This window comes from Canis lupus, chromosome 13 (assembly GCF_011100685.1).
Source record: "Canis lupus familiaris isolate Mischka breed German Shepherd chromosome 13, alternate assembly UU_Cfam_GSD_1.0, whole genome shotgun sequence".
NCBI classification, from domain to species: domain Eukaryota; kingdom Metazoa; phylum Chordata; class Mammalia; order Carnivora; family Canidae; genus Canis; species Canis lupus.
Window position 1 is genome coordinate 26,989,942 of NC_049234.1, and position 16,025 is coordinate 27,005,966.

Genomic DNA, 16,025 nt, shown 5'->3' on the forward strand with positions numbered 1-16,025 from the left:
ATCTCTGTGCAGGCCACTATAACAAAGGACATAGATTAGTGGCTTATAAACAATGGATATATATTTCTTATAGTTCTGGAGGCTGGAGAATCTGAGGTCAAGGTGCTGACAGATTCTGGCACATTGGGTGTCTGGTGAGGATCTCCACTTCCTGGTTCCATCTTTTAACTGTATCTTAACACGACAGATAACTGAGAGGAAGCTCTCTGAGGTCTCTGTTATAAGGGTACCAGTCCAGTCCCTGAGGCTCCACTATTACAACGTCGTCCACCCCCTAATGCCATCTCATTGAGGGTTAGGATTTTAACACATGAATTTTGGGGAGACATAAAAAAAAACATAAAAAAAAATACAGTCTTTGATACTCTTTTCAGACACCTCTTTGGTAAGACCACTTATCACCATCAAGATCAAGAAAACTCAGCTAAACTGATAATCCTAAAAGGTTCTTTCTACCTGGGCAGAGTTCATGGACCCATTAAGATAAATGTGCCTCAGAGTAGTTGAACTAGTGCTGTCTGGGCTATCTTAGAAAATGTTATCATTTAAAATAGATACAAAAATAAAATAATGCATATTTTAGTAAAAAGCATTCTTATTTCTCATTCTTGGACGTTAGAGAAATAAGTCATGTTTTTAGTTTTAAGAATTTACTGAACAAACTCAGCTCTAGGAGGTTAGATGATTTGCCTGAGGTCTCATCGTTTCAGTGTCCTGATCACATGACTAGGTCTTTTTCCATTTTTCTATTATTACTTTTGTCCCGGAACTCTCTCCTCTTTTTAAGTCATCACCCCACCACCCTACACCTTAATTTTCTCCAGGACAAAAAAAAAAAAATGCTGTTAAATGGAAACACTAAACCCAGGGAAGTATGGCACCTCCAGGGATTTTTTTATGACTCACTAAAATAACTGGGTGCATCCTCTGGGAAACAGAGTCAGAGTGAAAAACGTGGGAAGATCTTTTCCTTCCTCTGAATTCATGGTACGACATTCTTTGACATTCTCAGATTCCCATGGGGAAATTAAAGCTCCTTGTCTCTCAAGTACGGAACTCTGAGCTGAAAGACATCTTTCTTGTTTCTGAGAAAATGGGATCACTAAAACCAAGAGACACAACCAACCCAAGACAATGTCTCCTATAAAGGAGGCCCACGGATTCCAGACCTGGCTGTGGTCAAGTGGACCAAACACACTGAGTTCCGATCATTGACTCTGCTACCCTGGATAGTCCTTATTTCACTGCTAACCATTTTTATCAGCCTCAACTAGAACTTGCTAGATGAGACACATAATTTCACGATAAATTTGTGTTTTGTGTTGAGTCACTTGTAATAACATATGTTCCCTAATGGGGTTTTGAGGAGATAGAATAATAACAAGTAGAACTATGCCAGTTGGTCCCAAGATCATCTCTGATACAGGAGCACAATTAAACTCTCCTAGTCTGGAAGACAGTGTGTTATCAGTAACACTATCATGCTTATGGAGAAGGGGAATTTATTAATTCATATAAAAATACAGTACAGGGGATCCCTGGGTGGCTGAGCAGTTTGGCGGCTGCCTTTGGCCCAGGGCGCGATCCTGGAGTCCCGGGATCGAGTCCCACTTTGGGCTCTCGGCATGGAGCCTGCTTCTCCCTCCTGTGTCTCTGCCTCTCTCTCTCTCTCTCTCTCTCTCTGTCTATCATAAATAAATAAATAAATCTTTAAAAAAAAATACAGTACAACTATAGTTGTCAGAGTTCTATAACACCCTAATAGTACTAGAGAAAGAATCAGGCACGATTTCACCCTTATGAGACAACTGACTATCCGATGCTATGACAGTTAGTGATTCAAGTACTTAATTTGTACCATGCTCCGTGCTATGCACAAGAAGGATAAAGAAGAACTGGAGAAGCTATCCTCAAAGAGAAACAGACACATTCCTTGATAATTGCATGGCACGGTGACAATACCACAGCCATTGTCTGCGCTGTATGCTGTGCTGGCATGAACATGGGAATGACCAATTCTGCATGGGGTCAAAAATCTTGGAAAGAAATCCAACAAATGTTTGTGGCTGTTGTGATGACCGGTAAACTCAGTCTTGGTCTTTTAAGATGGTCTTCCTAACCCGAACTCAGTGACCAGTGGTTGATTCAGTGACCACATGGACACACAGACTTCTTTAACTGCCAGCCCATTCTGGTACAAGATTGGTCTCACTGGGCACATTTCCTTTAGGGCTGATGGATTCAATTCTCTCCTCCCATTTCATCCACTGAGGTCAGGAAGCTAGTCCAGAATGTGACTAAATCAAACACTTAAGTCTTACAAAATTTTCACAAAGAGGAAAGATCATTCTATGCATGTGCTGAGCCAGATGTCAGGAGACAATCGTCTAAATGGAGACAATGACCCAAACTATTGCTACTCAGACTATGCTTCTTCCAGCACAGCTGAGCAAGAAAGAGCTCTCTGACATTTAGTCTTTTAACCCTAAATGAGCATTATGTCATTCAAATGATCAAGAATCAAGTAACATGATATGCCCTTAAACAGTAAATCTTTGGTCTCTGGCCTCTCAGGACTAGTCAGCTAATATTTTCCAATATTACAATGATCCATCAATAAATAGGACAGGTCTTAACATGAGGCACTGGGGAATCAATAACAAATGAGCCACGTCTTTATTGTACCATCCAGGGAAGAGACAGATACCAAAAGAGGCAATTAAAAATCTGATTCCAAGAAGTACCCAGAGGGGAGCTGGAGAAATGTTCAGACCCCACACCCTCAGGCCCAGGTCTGGGGGAGCATGAGGCTCATTGAGTTTTGTCACCTCTGGGCCACAAGGTCAGGGTGGGTGTCGGGACAGGGGCCCAAGAAAGCCCAACATAGGGCAGAAACCCCTCTGGGAGCCTCTCCCAAGACATGGATGACCCCAGTCTTTGAGAGCTCCAACAGCCTCTGCTGGCAGGTGTGGGCTGTGGACACCCCATCCGGATGCATCATCTAGTCACAGCAACTCAGACTGGAATGGGGGCAGCCTTCTCTTCCTGCTCGTACCCCAAGGCCACCTCAGCTTGGCTGTCTTCTCCCTGCTGTGCTGTTTTTGTCCTGTTAGCATTGCTGCCTTCTGCCTGGCCCAGGAGCATTTACCACCATCTGTCAAGCACCAAATTTGCTTGCTCATCACCCCGTTGCTCCTTGAACCTGGGACCTGGGTGTCACTCACTGCTGCATCTCTAGCACCTAACAGAGCCTGCACCCCAGACAAGACCTCATGTCAGGAGGGAAGAAAGGGTCTGGCATTCACCTCATCTCCACACTGGCACCTCAGCATCAGAGTACAACTCCTTGGTGGTAGACATCACTGGCTTCTGTTCCACATTGTCAAGCAAAAAGAACCAGGTGCTATGGCTGGGATACTTCCTACAGTAGCCACGGAGGTCAGGGTGGGCCCCAGACCAGCTGCCAGGGCAAAGTCAGGATGCCCTGTGTGCGCCCAGAACCAACTGTGACCGCGTCTCCCAACAGCACAGAGTGGGAGCTTCTTGTCTCTGGGTAGCACCCTTCTTCCTGTTTGCTCCTTCAACTTTTCCACACTGTCATAGCCAGTTTCCAGCAGTGAATTCTCTGTCTGAACTACCCTCCCCCACTCCCAAAAAAATTTGACTCCAGTGTGTTCATATAAGTTCAGAAAGAGGACACACCACAGGTGGAGGGAAGACTTTCCAAAGAGAGCAGCTAACCTTAGTCTTGGAATAAAATGTAGGGGAGATCTAGGTGTAAAGGGACCATTCTTGGGAGTAGTGAAAACAAAGGCCTACAGAGGGGAAAAAAGAAGTTCAGAATAGAGGGAGTGGAGCAGGGAAGACAGGAAAGCTTCAGAGTGGAGAGGGATAATGCTAGTAATGCCAATCAGGTTACACAAGCTCAGATTTATGCTGAAGGTAGCAGACTCTGCAGGTTTTTAAGAGAACAATAAATTGTGTGTGTGTGTGCTTAAAGAGTACCCCAAAAGCTGCTTCGGGAATGGGGGACAGAGAGTCAAGATTGAAGGTAGAAACCAACCAAAAGGCTGCTTCGTGGTCCATGCAGGAAGTGTTAAGAGTCCTGAAATGTTAAAGAATGGCAGAGAGACATTAGTTTCTCTGAAACTACAAGAATTGGACACACTTAGTATCATGAAGATTCTCCAAGCACTTGGAAAGAATGGGAAGCTGATTGGTTGATGGAGCTGAGGAAAAGCATGCATGACAGCAAGGTTCGGAGCTTGGAAGGTTCTGGCCCAGTTTATTAAGAATGGGAATACCCCTAAGCAGTACAGTAACTGTACTGGGGAGACCACTTGGAGAAGCCCTGAGGCCACGTGCACGGGGACCCACCCGAGCGCAGGCTCCCAGCTCTCAACCAGAGCAGCACAGACGTGAGTGAAGCTGCCTGGAGCCCTGCGGACTAGCCCAGATGTCACCTGAATACCATCAGCGGCCTGATCCACGTGGAGAACCACTTCCCCCTAACCGAGTGTGCCATGGCCCTGATCAGCAATCAGGACATAAAATGCCATTTTGAGTCAAAATAATAATAATAAAGGGAAGAACAATACTTCATTTTTAAGTTTTTGGTTTTTTTCTCCTATTCTTTTTTTTTTAATATTTTATTTATTTATTCATGAGAGACACAGAGAGAGAGAGAGAGAGAGAGAGAGAGAGGCAGGCAGAGGGAGAAGCAGGCTCCATGCAGGGAACCCAACATGGGACTCAATCCCGGGTCTCCAGGATTAGGCCCTGAGCTGAAGGCAGGCGCTAAACCACAGAGCCACCCGGGCTACCCTTTTCCCCCTATTCTTAAGTACCCTATTAAATAAGTGACAATTTGTGGCTTTCTAGAACCAGAGTTCTGGACCTAAGTTAATTTTTTACCTTATCTAAAGTCACCTGATTTAATATGTCCCTTAAATTTGTACAAGGGAGGGAGTCAGACATTAAAGGTCTCATAGTGTATGACTCTTTATATGAAATATCCGGAATAGGTAAATCCAAAGAAACAGAATGCAAATGGCTGGTTACCAGGAGCTCAGGGGAGGAAAGGATGGGGAGCCACTGCTTAGTATAGGCTCTAGAGTTTTATGTTGGAGGATGACAATATTTTGTACCTACACAGAGATGGTGGTGGCACAACAATGTAAATGTACTAAGTACACAAAATTGTTCACCTTAAAATAGTTAATTTTACGTTAAATGAATTTCATCTCAATAAAATTTTTAAAAAGCGTATGGGGTGTGGTGGTGGTGGTGGACGGATCACCACAGGGAGAGCTCCGGCTTCAGCTTGGTTCAGATTCCCATTTAGAGATGGAGGATATTTGATTTCTGGTCTCCCTCAACCGTTTCAAGAGATACTCACTACCTTTTGGGTAACATCATGTTGGGCCTGACAACATCAATGCCACAATCGGAGAAATAGCTGAACTTTCAGAATAAAGCAAGTAGCATCATCCCTTCTAACCCTCGGTCTGCATGTTCTGGAACCTCTGACACTGCCATGCTTTCGCAGGGGAGGGGCGGCCAATGGATGTGTTGATGTCCTTGTCTGCCTTCAAGTTTCACTTTTTTATGCTCTTACAGCCAGCCTTTCTGTGGGCTCCCAGGCCATTTCGCCAAAGCAGTTGAGGGTACCACCTTACAGCCCCCCTCCTGCGGTAACCTGCCACGGTGTCTCTCCGAGGACATGCTGCGTTTACGGGGTATACATTTCAAAGATTGGCTAATTGCTCCACAGGCTGCAAAAAGTGCACTCTCAAATCATAAAAGGGAAACGCTCCGGCTTTTCCCAGGCCACAAAGCATGACCAAGTTGATTAGGACTCATAATTCACACTCCCGATACCTGAGCTTGATCCTCCGCAAAACAGCTGCCCTATAAAAGCTGAGACAGAGCATGTATATCACACTGCTCAGGCTGCCGCAGTCACAGCTCTGCTTCCACAATAAACGGCCTCTGCTATGGCTGGGCCAGGCCTGCCCTGGAAATGAAACAATAAGAGTGGAAAAACGCCTTTATTTATTGAGTTCACCTACCCTTAACATCAAATCAACACCCAGCCTCCACAGCTCACAGAACCAAAGAGCTTAAGACGGAAAAGATCACAGTGGGCAAGGGATCCTTTCCCCCCAGGAGCCAGCACTGGACTTTACACCACAGGACACCCATCAGTGTCCCGAGCTCCAGTATCTGGAGTGACGGAGCAATCGGTGCTCCACGGTGATGGTGACACTCCCCCACGTGAGGGCTGATCGTGCTCAGAAGGACCATGAGAGTTCCTGTGTCTTGAAACAGGAAACTAATAAGTGGAATGTAAGGGAAAGCAACCATCATGATAAAAGTTACACAAAGAAACTTTTTTATGGCCATTCATGTCAAAATGAGAGATGCAGTGTGAAAGAACATGTTTCCTAATGGGAGAAAAGTCACATTTGATGGCAAAACCAGGTGGTTGAATGCTGTTCTGGAGAAGATAAAGCCCATGCTGGATCCTATGTGCTGTGACAGGTCTTTCTCTTTCTGACAAGAGGCTCTAAATTGATGCTACATCTTGCAGGGTTGGGTGCACATGCTTCGGAATCACCCCTGAAGTGGCTTTGAATCATAGCCCCGCCTCCTCATTCATTCAGTCATCCAACAAATAATTCCAAGTAGCCATTCTATGCTTGAATTTAACAGAGTGGGCAAAATAGGGTCCTCCTCTTGAGCTCATCACCATGGAGTTATTGAGCAAGAAACCTGGCATTATAAAAAGCTGAGCAGTGCTGGATCACAAAAGGGAAAATGAAATGAGGGGACAGGTCGGAATTCCTAGACTAAGTGGCATTTAAACTGAGGCCTGGCGGCCAAGTAAATTGACAAATTGAAATACTATGTGCGTGTATAAGGGGATTAGAAAGAGTATATTTAAAGACCCAGAATATAGAGAACACTGGGGGAATCAGAGAAAAAAAGAAATGGACCTAGAGAGGTAGCATTATGAGAAGGAGTCTTTATAGGAAGAAGGCAAAGGGAAGAGACTTAAAAATTTTATATAGCAGGGATGCCTGGGTGGCTCAGCGGTTGGGCACCTCCCTTCAGCTCAGGTTGTGATCCCGGGATCTGGGATCGAGTCCTGCATTGGGATTCCCGTGGGGAGCCTGCTTCTCCCTCTGCCTGTGTCTCTGCCTCTCTCTCCCAGTCTGTGTCTCTCATGAATAAATAAATAAATCCTTTTAAAAATTTTATATAGCAAAGTGACAAAGGAACAAAATTCTAGGAAAATGTTACCAATCAGGTAACTTTGGACCAGACTCAATCCCTCTGAGACTCAGGGGGTTTTTTAATATATATTTTATTTATTTATTCATGAGAAACACACAGAGAGAGAGAGGGGCAGAGACACAGACAGAGGGAGAAGCAGGCTCCATGCAGGGAGCCTGACGTGGGACTCGATCCTGGGTCTCCAGGATCAGGCCCTGGGCCAAAGGCAGCGCTAAACTTCTGGGCCACCGGGCTGCCCTGAGACTCAGTTTTTAATTGGATAACACTACTTAACTTGCTATACAACTTAAATAATACAATGTATACAATATGCTTAGTGCCTAAAACCTAGTAACTAATTACTCAGCAGTAATCACAACAAAATATTCATCAGCTCAAATTTGATATAACTTTTGACCTTCCTTTCCTATACAGGTTGCAATGTTTTATGAAACGTTTCCTACAAATACAGGCACAAACTAGTTGATTCATTATTTCAGCAAGTGGGAGTCTGAGAAGTTCATTTGTTCAATCAATTAATCAACGTACATTTACTGAGCATCTTTTCTGTGCCTGCCACTGAGGCTGCAATGAGGAAAGTACTGACCGAGTGGTGATTTGGTTAGAAGAAATACTTGTTCAAGTCAAATATTGAGCAAATCACTGTGGTTTAGTGTGGTTTGGGGTTTGTGGCAGAGACTACCAGTTGCCACCAAGTATCCATTCCATCCTTTTTCTTTATAAAAAAAATTCTTATTTTTAGTGCTGACACTGTTCTGTTTAATGATCTGGGTATTGTTTACATAGATGGACTCAGTTTGAGAACACTCATCATGGTGTATACTTATATATAACCATCAGTGAAAGTTAAAATTTAAAAACCTTCAATTTGTGTCTGGGTGTATTTTTGCCTGGCTAAAAAATATTGTTTCTAGGACTCCCTTGCAGCTAAGGGATATAACATGACTGAGTTCTGCCCAATGATGTATAAACACAGATGCTGAGTGGTACTGCCAGTAAGTCTTTTAAAAAGGAATATGGCATGGTCTTTCCCAGTTCTCTCCTTGATCTTGCCCTAGAAACACACATGATGTGTAGGCTGTCTTGGATCATGAGAACAAGAGCCACATCCTAAGGATATTTGAGAGGTTAGCTGGAAGCTCTGTCCCTGCCTAACAGCTTGTCATGAACCACTCTTTACCTCTAGATTTAGCTTACATGAGAAAAAGGGAAGGGAGAAATGATCTTGTTTAAAACACTGTTGTGTTGGATTTTTCTATTAATTAAGCTGAAGTTAATTTTAACTAATACAACGTTCAAGGTGGAATTCTGTTCAGTCCTTGCTTTCATATCAGGAACACCCAAATGATATAACAAATAACAAGTTGCCTAAAAAAAAAAAAAAAGCAATAATAATAGCAAAACATTGAACCTTAGAGGTCTGGCTTCACTTTTTACTGCTGAATTGCAACCCCACATTCTTGTATGTGATACGGAGATTTAAAATCTACTATGTTTTCTCTGTTAGAGTTCTTTTCTGGCAACAACTCAGTCTAAATCTGGTTAACTTAAACAAAAAGGGAATTTATTGGAATGTTGTCAAAGATCTCCCACAGTAAATTGATAGGCTAGTGTCCAGGCTTAGAAATAAGGCAAAAATCAGAACGAAAACTCAGAATGGGATCAAGGCAACAAGAACATTCTATCATCTCATCATAGTGCCACACCTGGAATGAAGGATTTCAGCCATTTCTTCTTGGTGGGAGTCACTCAACACAACATGCCAAGTTGTGGGAGAAAGTCTGATTGACTAAGTGTAGATCACAAGCCCTTTGGCTTCTTTGAAACAGTGAAAGAAAAAGTCTGGAGGAAAGAGAATGCACCAACCTCCAGGGGCCTCTAGTTCTCTATTAGGAGGGCAATGGACATTGATTTATAGTCCCATTGAGAATGTACAAAACAGAGGCTAGTTAGGTCCCTCAAATTAATGGATGCTGGACAGTCATAAATCAACAAACGTCCACCCTTTCTACCTCACAAGGTTGTTGAGACTGGAATAAATTAGGGACAAATGCTCTGAAAAGTGAAACCCACTACACAAATACTCCATGCTATCTTGTTAAAATAGTTGTTATTAATATCAGAACTTATGAAAAGATAACTTTAAAAGCATAGTCATTTGAAATTTTGCAGATTTCCTTCCTTTACTGAAGAAATTATTTCATTAGTATTGGGCACTAAATTAGTAGAATATCTCAAATTAATAAGAGAGAAAGTGTGTAGATAATATTAACATTAGTAAGTAAAAAATAAGTCTCCTTTTTACATAGGTTTGGAAGGTCACATCTCATATTAGATGGGTTTAAAATAAGAGCATGGATAATGGGTAAATGCACATATATAGACAGGATTCATCATCTAGAATGGGATTCTTAGCTGTGGTCTGGGTGCATGAACAGCTTCAGAGGCTTATGAAACCCTGAAATTGCATATAAACATTTAGTTTGTTACATATAAAAGTATAGGATATGGGAATACCTTTTATCATTTGTTAAAAGGTACATGACCACCCCCCAAAAAACAATAAGAATCTTTTTTTTTAAAGATGTTATTTATTTATTCATAGAGAGAGAGAAAGAGAGAGAGAAGCAGAGACACAGGCAGAGGGAAAAGCAGGCTCCCTGTGGGGAGCCTGATATGGGACTTGATCTTAGGATCATGACCTGAGCCAAAGATAGATGCTCAACCACTGAGCCACACAGGTGGCTTGAGCAAGAATCATTATTTTTAATGCTATGTGTTATCCCAATCTATGGAATCAGAAATATCTAGGTTCAAATTCTGGATACCCATCCACTGTGTCAAGAATTCATAAACCACTTCCCATTCTTTGGGAACTTAGGGTTGCACCCAAGAGATAAGAGTAAGTATATTAATTAAAATATCTTGAGCTACAAATAACAGAAAAATCAAATGGAGGTTCACTTACATGATACGGAAATAATTCACAGAACAGAAGCCCAGAGATAAAGCAGGTTGCAAAGATGGCATGATACCATCCATGGCTTTAGCTGCATTCCTCTATGGGCCTCTTGGTTTGGCTTCCCCTATGTGCGAACTTCTTCAGGCTACCATTAACTGTGATTGCAGAAGGGCTGTGCATGCTCCAAACTGAGTGGACACAGTAATACCCATACAAGTAGGTATCATTCCTAGCCCACCTTCCTCCTCAGAGTACTCTGCACAATTAAGTAGTCAATAAACATCTCCTAGATGACAGTGACCAGACAAGTGAATGAAATATTTAAATAATAACACAGGACACGATGATTAAATGAGCACTTTAGACACTGTAAACAATAGATCAAAGAAAGAAATTATAAATTGAAAAACCTACCCAAATTCAAAAAGTTGCTAACGAATACCCTGCTTCAAACAGATAGAGGAGGACAGAAATAGCATTCCAGACACACAGTTGGCACTTTGTTTAAAGAGAGTGAATTCATAAATGAAAAAAAAAAGATACTTGATTTCAGGGGAACTTTCCATCCATTCCAAGTGGTTTCATATTTTAAGTTGCAACACCATGAAGTTATTAGGACACTGGAAGTTTCCATGGAACCTTGCATCCTACAGAATCTCAAGTTACTTCATGCAATAATGAACATGAGCACCTTAAAATAGTAGGATTAATATATATGATGAGACTGAGGTTTATATTTTTTACACAATAAAAACTCATTATATTTTTGATTCTCCACTATTTTTGTATCTCCTTTACACATTCGTTAAAAACTTTCCATATGTCAGGGATCTGTGCTAGGTACTTTCAGATGATTTTTTTTTTACCTTTCATAATAAAGTTAGTATTATTATCTTGACTTGTACAATGTACAGAAATGGAAAACGCAGTGAGGGTAAGTGCCCTGGCTAAAATAGCCAGCTAATACAGGTCAGAGCAGGAATTACAGGTCTGAGTGAGTTAGTTTTAAGTGTTTACATTCTGTCTAAAAGCCAAGCTACTTTTAAATATACTAAACATAACAATTTAAGGTGAAACATAGGTTTGGAAGGTCACATCTCATATTAGATGGGTTTAAAATAAGAGCATGAAACAAATGATACAGTGACTAAAAATTACTTCAGGCTAATTAATTATGCAGGTAGGTCCACTTGCTATTCTTATTATCTTTCTTGTAGTCAGATTCTGGATAATATACAAATGCAAAAGCAATATAATTAGTTTCTTCGAGGCTACTGAAACTTTAGACCTTCCCCTCTTAATTGAAACAATGTGGTATACCAGGAAGCACTTATGGTGCCAGGAGGAACTCAAGTCCAAACTTGGATTTTGAACAAATCATATAATTTTTTTTGAGTCAGTGTTTTCATATCTGTAAAACAGAGGTTTTAATCACCACTGTTGAGAATTGTTGTGCAATAAAGTGAGATGGGACTAAAGTGTGTTTTATGGACACGTAGATGCATAGAATGATTTCCCCTGCCTTTACTCAACTAGACCTATCTTTCCAATATTCCAAGTTCTAGAGAAAACAAATATGAAAGCTGATCTTGCCGGGCTTATGACTACTAGTTAATCCTATTGAAGATCCAGGTTACTAATTTAGATACTGCTCTGATGGGATATTCTGGAAATGACAGAAGTAACAATATTGTAGCGGTGGTTCATTTTACAAAACACCTACTGAGGCTTGTCCCTTAGCCTGTGTTTTGGGCTTCCAAGTTTTTAACTACTAAGTGGGAGTCATTTTTGTTTCCAATGAGTAAAAACTGAATTCCAATGGACTCAAAAGATACAGGAAATTTTAAGTCCATTGGACTTAAAAGATAATCAGAAGTCCAGAAATAAGGCACTTGATCATGGCGTTGACCTGCCTTTGGATGAAGCTGAACCCATAGAAGTGGAAGAAGAGTATTCACATGCCTGGAGAAGTTCTAAGGTTCATATTCAAACTTCACACCTTCCAGAAGAAGAAATTAGTCTTTCAGTAGCTGAATGAGAATAATAAGCTAGATTATTTCCCAGATGCCATTACAAATCCTCATCTTTCATCTAACTGGCTTTAATTGAGTCATGTATGCTCAACTGGGATCCAAATCCTGTGCATGATAATCCCCAGAGCTTTGGTCTGTATTATCTACACCAATCAGTCTGCAAAGTAGAGGGAATTACTCTGAATGGCTTAGACCAATCAGAACTTCCCCATGGAGCCTGGGTGGGTTTAACTTCTCCAATGGTAAATGGACAAATTGAGAGATGTACAGATCTGAGTATCATTAAGAAAGGGGAAAAGGAAAATACTGAATATACAACACAAATATTCCACTTCAGTAGTGAGTTCCTAGAGTAGATATACGGATATAGATCTAGATACAGACATGGGTGTGCTTATAGATATGCACATACGTAAAATATTTTATCTAATTACAAAAATGTATGCAAGGTTAAGGTTGGTAACTACAAAAAAAAATCAATGAATTGGCCTATAATCCTATCATTTAGACATAAATATGCTTATTATTTTGGTGTATATACTATACAGTTATTTTTTACATACAATCTTAGTGCATGTAGCACATATTTTTTTAAATTGAAATCACATCATCCATTTCATCTCCATCCTGCTTTTCTCATTTATCAATATATGATGAGCATTTTCATACGCCTGGAATGTAGATCCTTGGTATAGATCCTTATTTTTATTGTTACTCTAAAGCTAAGGTTCAATAGCTATGCAATAGTTAATACTATGGATATATTATACTCTGTTTAAGCACTGCCTTATTGTTATACTTTTAATCATTTATTTCTCCCTTTTAAAACTATTCTTCAATTAACACTGTTTATTAACTGAACTCTCACCTACAGTTTGAAATTCTCAAATCAGATTAACTGAAGCTAAAATTATGAGTTAGCCACTTAGTACCTACCTGACCATGTGTGAGCTGTTTACTTTTGTGACCTCACTGTCCTGAAACAGTAGCAGTACTTTCAACATAGACTTGTGGTGGTGTTTAAATGAGGCAATATATGTAATGAGTTTGAAACACAGAAGGAACTCCATAGTTACCATCATCAACATCATCAACCTATACAAGAAGAAATAGATTGCCTTTTAAGCCAATCTCATTTTTACGAGGTTGCTAGAAGAACAGACTTATATAACTCAGCTTCCTCGAACCAGGTTTGTCTTTTTTTGTTTAAGCTGATCTTCATGTGAATAAATAACTGTGTAACTTACAAAGTGTCATATTTGCAAAGTCAAACTATTGACAATGTCACCCTCTAAAGATTACCTGCCTTTTAAAACATTATAGACCTATTTGTAGAAAAATAATGGTGAGATTATTGGATTTTTTATTATAGCGATAGAAAGCAGTATTATTTCTGAAATTCGACATTCACTGGCCTCAAGAACTAAAAGGGACACCCAGAAATTGACAAGTTCTGTGCCCATCTTTTATATATGGAGGCAACAGAACAAAGGTACCTGATGGTAGACAAGCCAAGTGGGTCTGAGTCCTGAGGAGTGTTTCTTAGTGGTTTCTACAAAGGATGAAGATCACACACTGAAAGGATTCAATAGCCCGAAAATTCCAAATAAGTAGAAAAACATTCAAAATTCTTGCTCAGAGTCATTCTAAAAGGAAAATCATGTCCCTAGGGTTTCTAAGTCTTGCCATTGTTGATCTTGGGAGCCAGGTATGAAATTGTCCTATACATTGTGGAATGTTCAGCAGCATCCCTGGCCACTAAATTTAGCAACTCTTCCCCATTTGAGAAAGTCAAAATTGTTCCAGATAGAGCCAAATTTCTGCTGGGAGATAAAATTAACCCTGGTTGAAAACCACTAACCTAGGCTGAAATAAATACACACTGGTGAATCTCTTCCTCATTTCCCCTCTATTGGAAGATACTATAAAGTAGTGGCAATGTTGTAAGAAATGTTGTCTACCAAGGGCACCTGGATTGCACAGTTAGTTAAGCCCCTAACTCATAGTTTTGGCTCAGGTGGTGATCTCAGGGTTATGAGACTAAGCCCCACATCAGGCTCCATGCTCAGCACAGAGTCTGCTTGAGTTTGTCTCCCGCTCTCCCTCTGCCCCTTCCCCACCACACTCGAGCTCTCTCTCTCTGTCAAATAAATAAATAAATCTTTAAAAAAAAAGGTAAAGAAATATTGTCTACCCATCTCACCCTGGCTAAGTGAATTAGAGAAGGAAGCCATCTAAATCAAGACAGATATTTCTACTCATTAAATCATTGGAAATTTCCTGATAGGAAGCCAATACTGCCAATAAGATGTCCTCCATTCTGACGCCAGTCCACTTCAAAGAACTCTTCATTCTCTATATCCCTTCACATATAAGATCTACTACACCTTACCCATCCTATTTAACATAAACTCCACTGAACGAATGCTCTAAGCCCAAGGCCAGGGGAGGAAATGAAATCAGGAGAGACACCAAGTGGGTAAGAGGGACTTTATAACCAAGCAGATGGGCAGTACAGATGAGAGAGTCCAAAAGGGCAAAAATGTTTCTCTCTTTTTTTTTTTTAATTTTTTTATTTATTCATGATAGTCACAGAGAGAGAGAGAGAGAGAGAAAGAGGCAGAGGGAAAAGCAGGCTCCATGCACCGGGAGCCCGATGTGGGACTTGATCCCAGGTCTCCAGGATCGTGCCCTGGGCCAAAGGCAGGCGCTAAACCACTGCGCCACCCAGGGATCCCCCAAAAATGTTTCTCTCTTGACAAAGAAGGGTGGTATCATGGATTGAATTATGCTCCCACCAAATTCCATATATTTAAATCTGGATAGCTCCCATACCTCAAAATGTGACCTTATATGGTAATGAGGTCATTGCAGGTGTAATCAACTAAGATGAGGTCATCCTAGAGTAGTGCAGCCTCTAATCCAGTAGAACAAGTATGCTTATAAGAAGGGAAATTTGAAGATTGACATGTAGCAGGGAGAGAAGCATTATGTGAAGATTGGAGCGATGCTTCCACAAGCCATGGAATCCCCAGGATCTGGGAGGCAGACCTGTAGCTAATCCTTCCCTAGCACCTTAGAGAGCAGGGGCCTGCTGACACCTGCTCTTAGACTTCTGGCCTCCAGAACTGTGAGACAATAAAATCCTTCATTTTGGCCACTTGGTTTGTGGTCATTTTTAGTGGCAGCTGTAGAAAACTAATACAGGTGCACAACTAGTGAAAAAGCTCTACCAGGTGATGATTTGGGAGGAAGCTGAATAGATCAGAGGAGCCAATCCCAAGTCCCTGTAAGCTATGATTTGATGGAATTGAAATACATAACTCAAATTGAAAATAAATAAATATGTATTTTCACCTTCTTCTGGAATCACTGTCTCATGGAGAGTAAAATTTGTTAACCGATGTTAGCACTCCTCCTTTCTAAGTGTTGATGTCTAGCAGTTGCTATAACTTCATGCCTAAATACTCTGGGTTCTAGCATTCTGTGTCTCCTACAGAGACCAACCAATTCAAGTTAAAGTTCCAAAAAGGCTGCATCTAGGAGAGATAGCAATTAAGTTTAGTAATAAAATGAGCCAGAAGTTACAGAAAAGATAGACTTTCTTTTATTTTTTTTTCCCTTCTTATCATCAGCTCCTCCAGAGGTGCTCTTATCTCAGTCTACAGAGTGCTTTCACATACACAGACTCATCTGTTTCTCCCAACAACACAGAGCAGCAAAAGGGAGGC

At 40.9% G+C, this 16,025-nt stretch overlaps 1 long non-coding RNA gene across 19 annotated transcripts in view; it reads right to left on the reverse strand.

Moving 5' to 3' along the window:
• LOC119864794 overlaps positions 1 to 16,025 on the reverse strand; it is a 293,914-nt gene that overhangs the window by 123,808 nt on the left and 154,081 nt on the right. For 3 of the 19 annotated variants that reach the window (XR_005368708.1, XR_005368711.1, XR_005368700.1), the window contains exon 6: positions 13,231 to 13,389. The exons of the other annotated variants lie outside the window; for them this stretch is intronic. This is a non-coding gene — a long non-coding RNA (uncharacterized LOC119864794). The remainder of the gene's footprint in view (positions 1 to 13,230; positions 13,390 to 16,025) is intronic. 19 annotated transcript variants of the gene reach the window in all.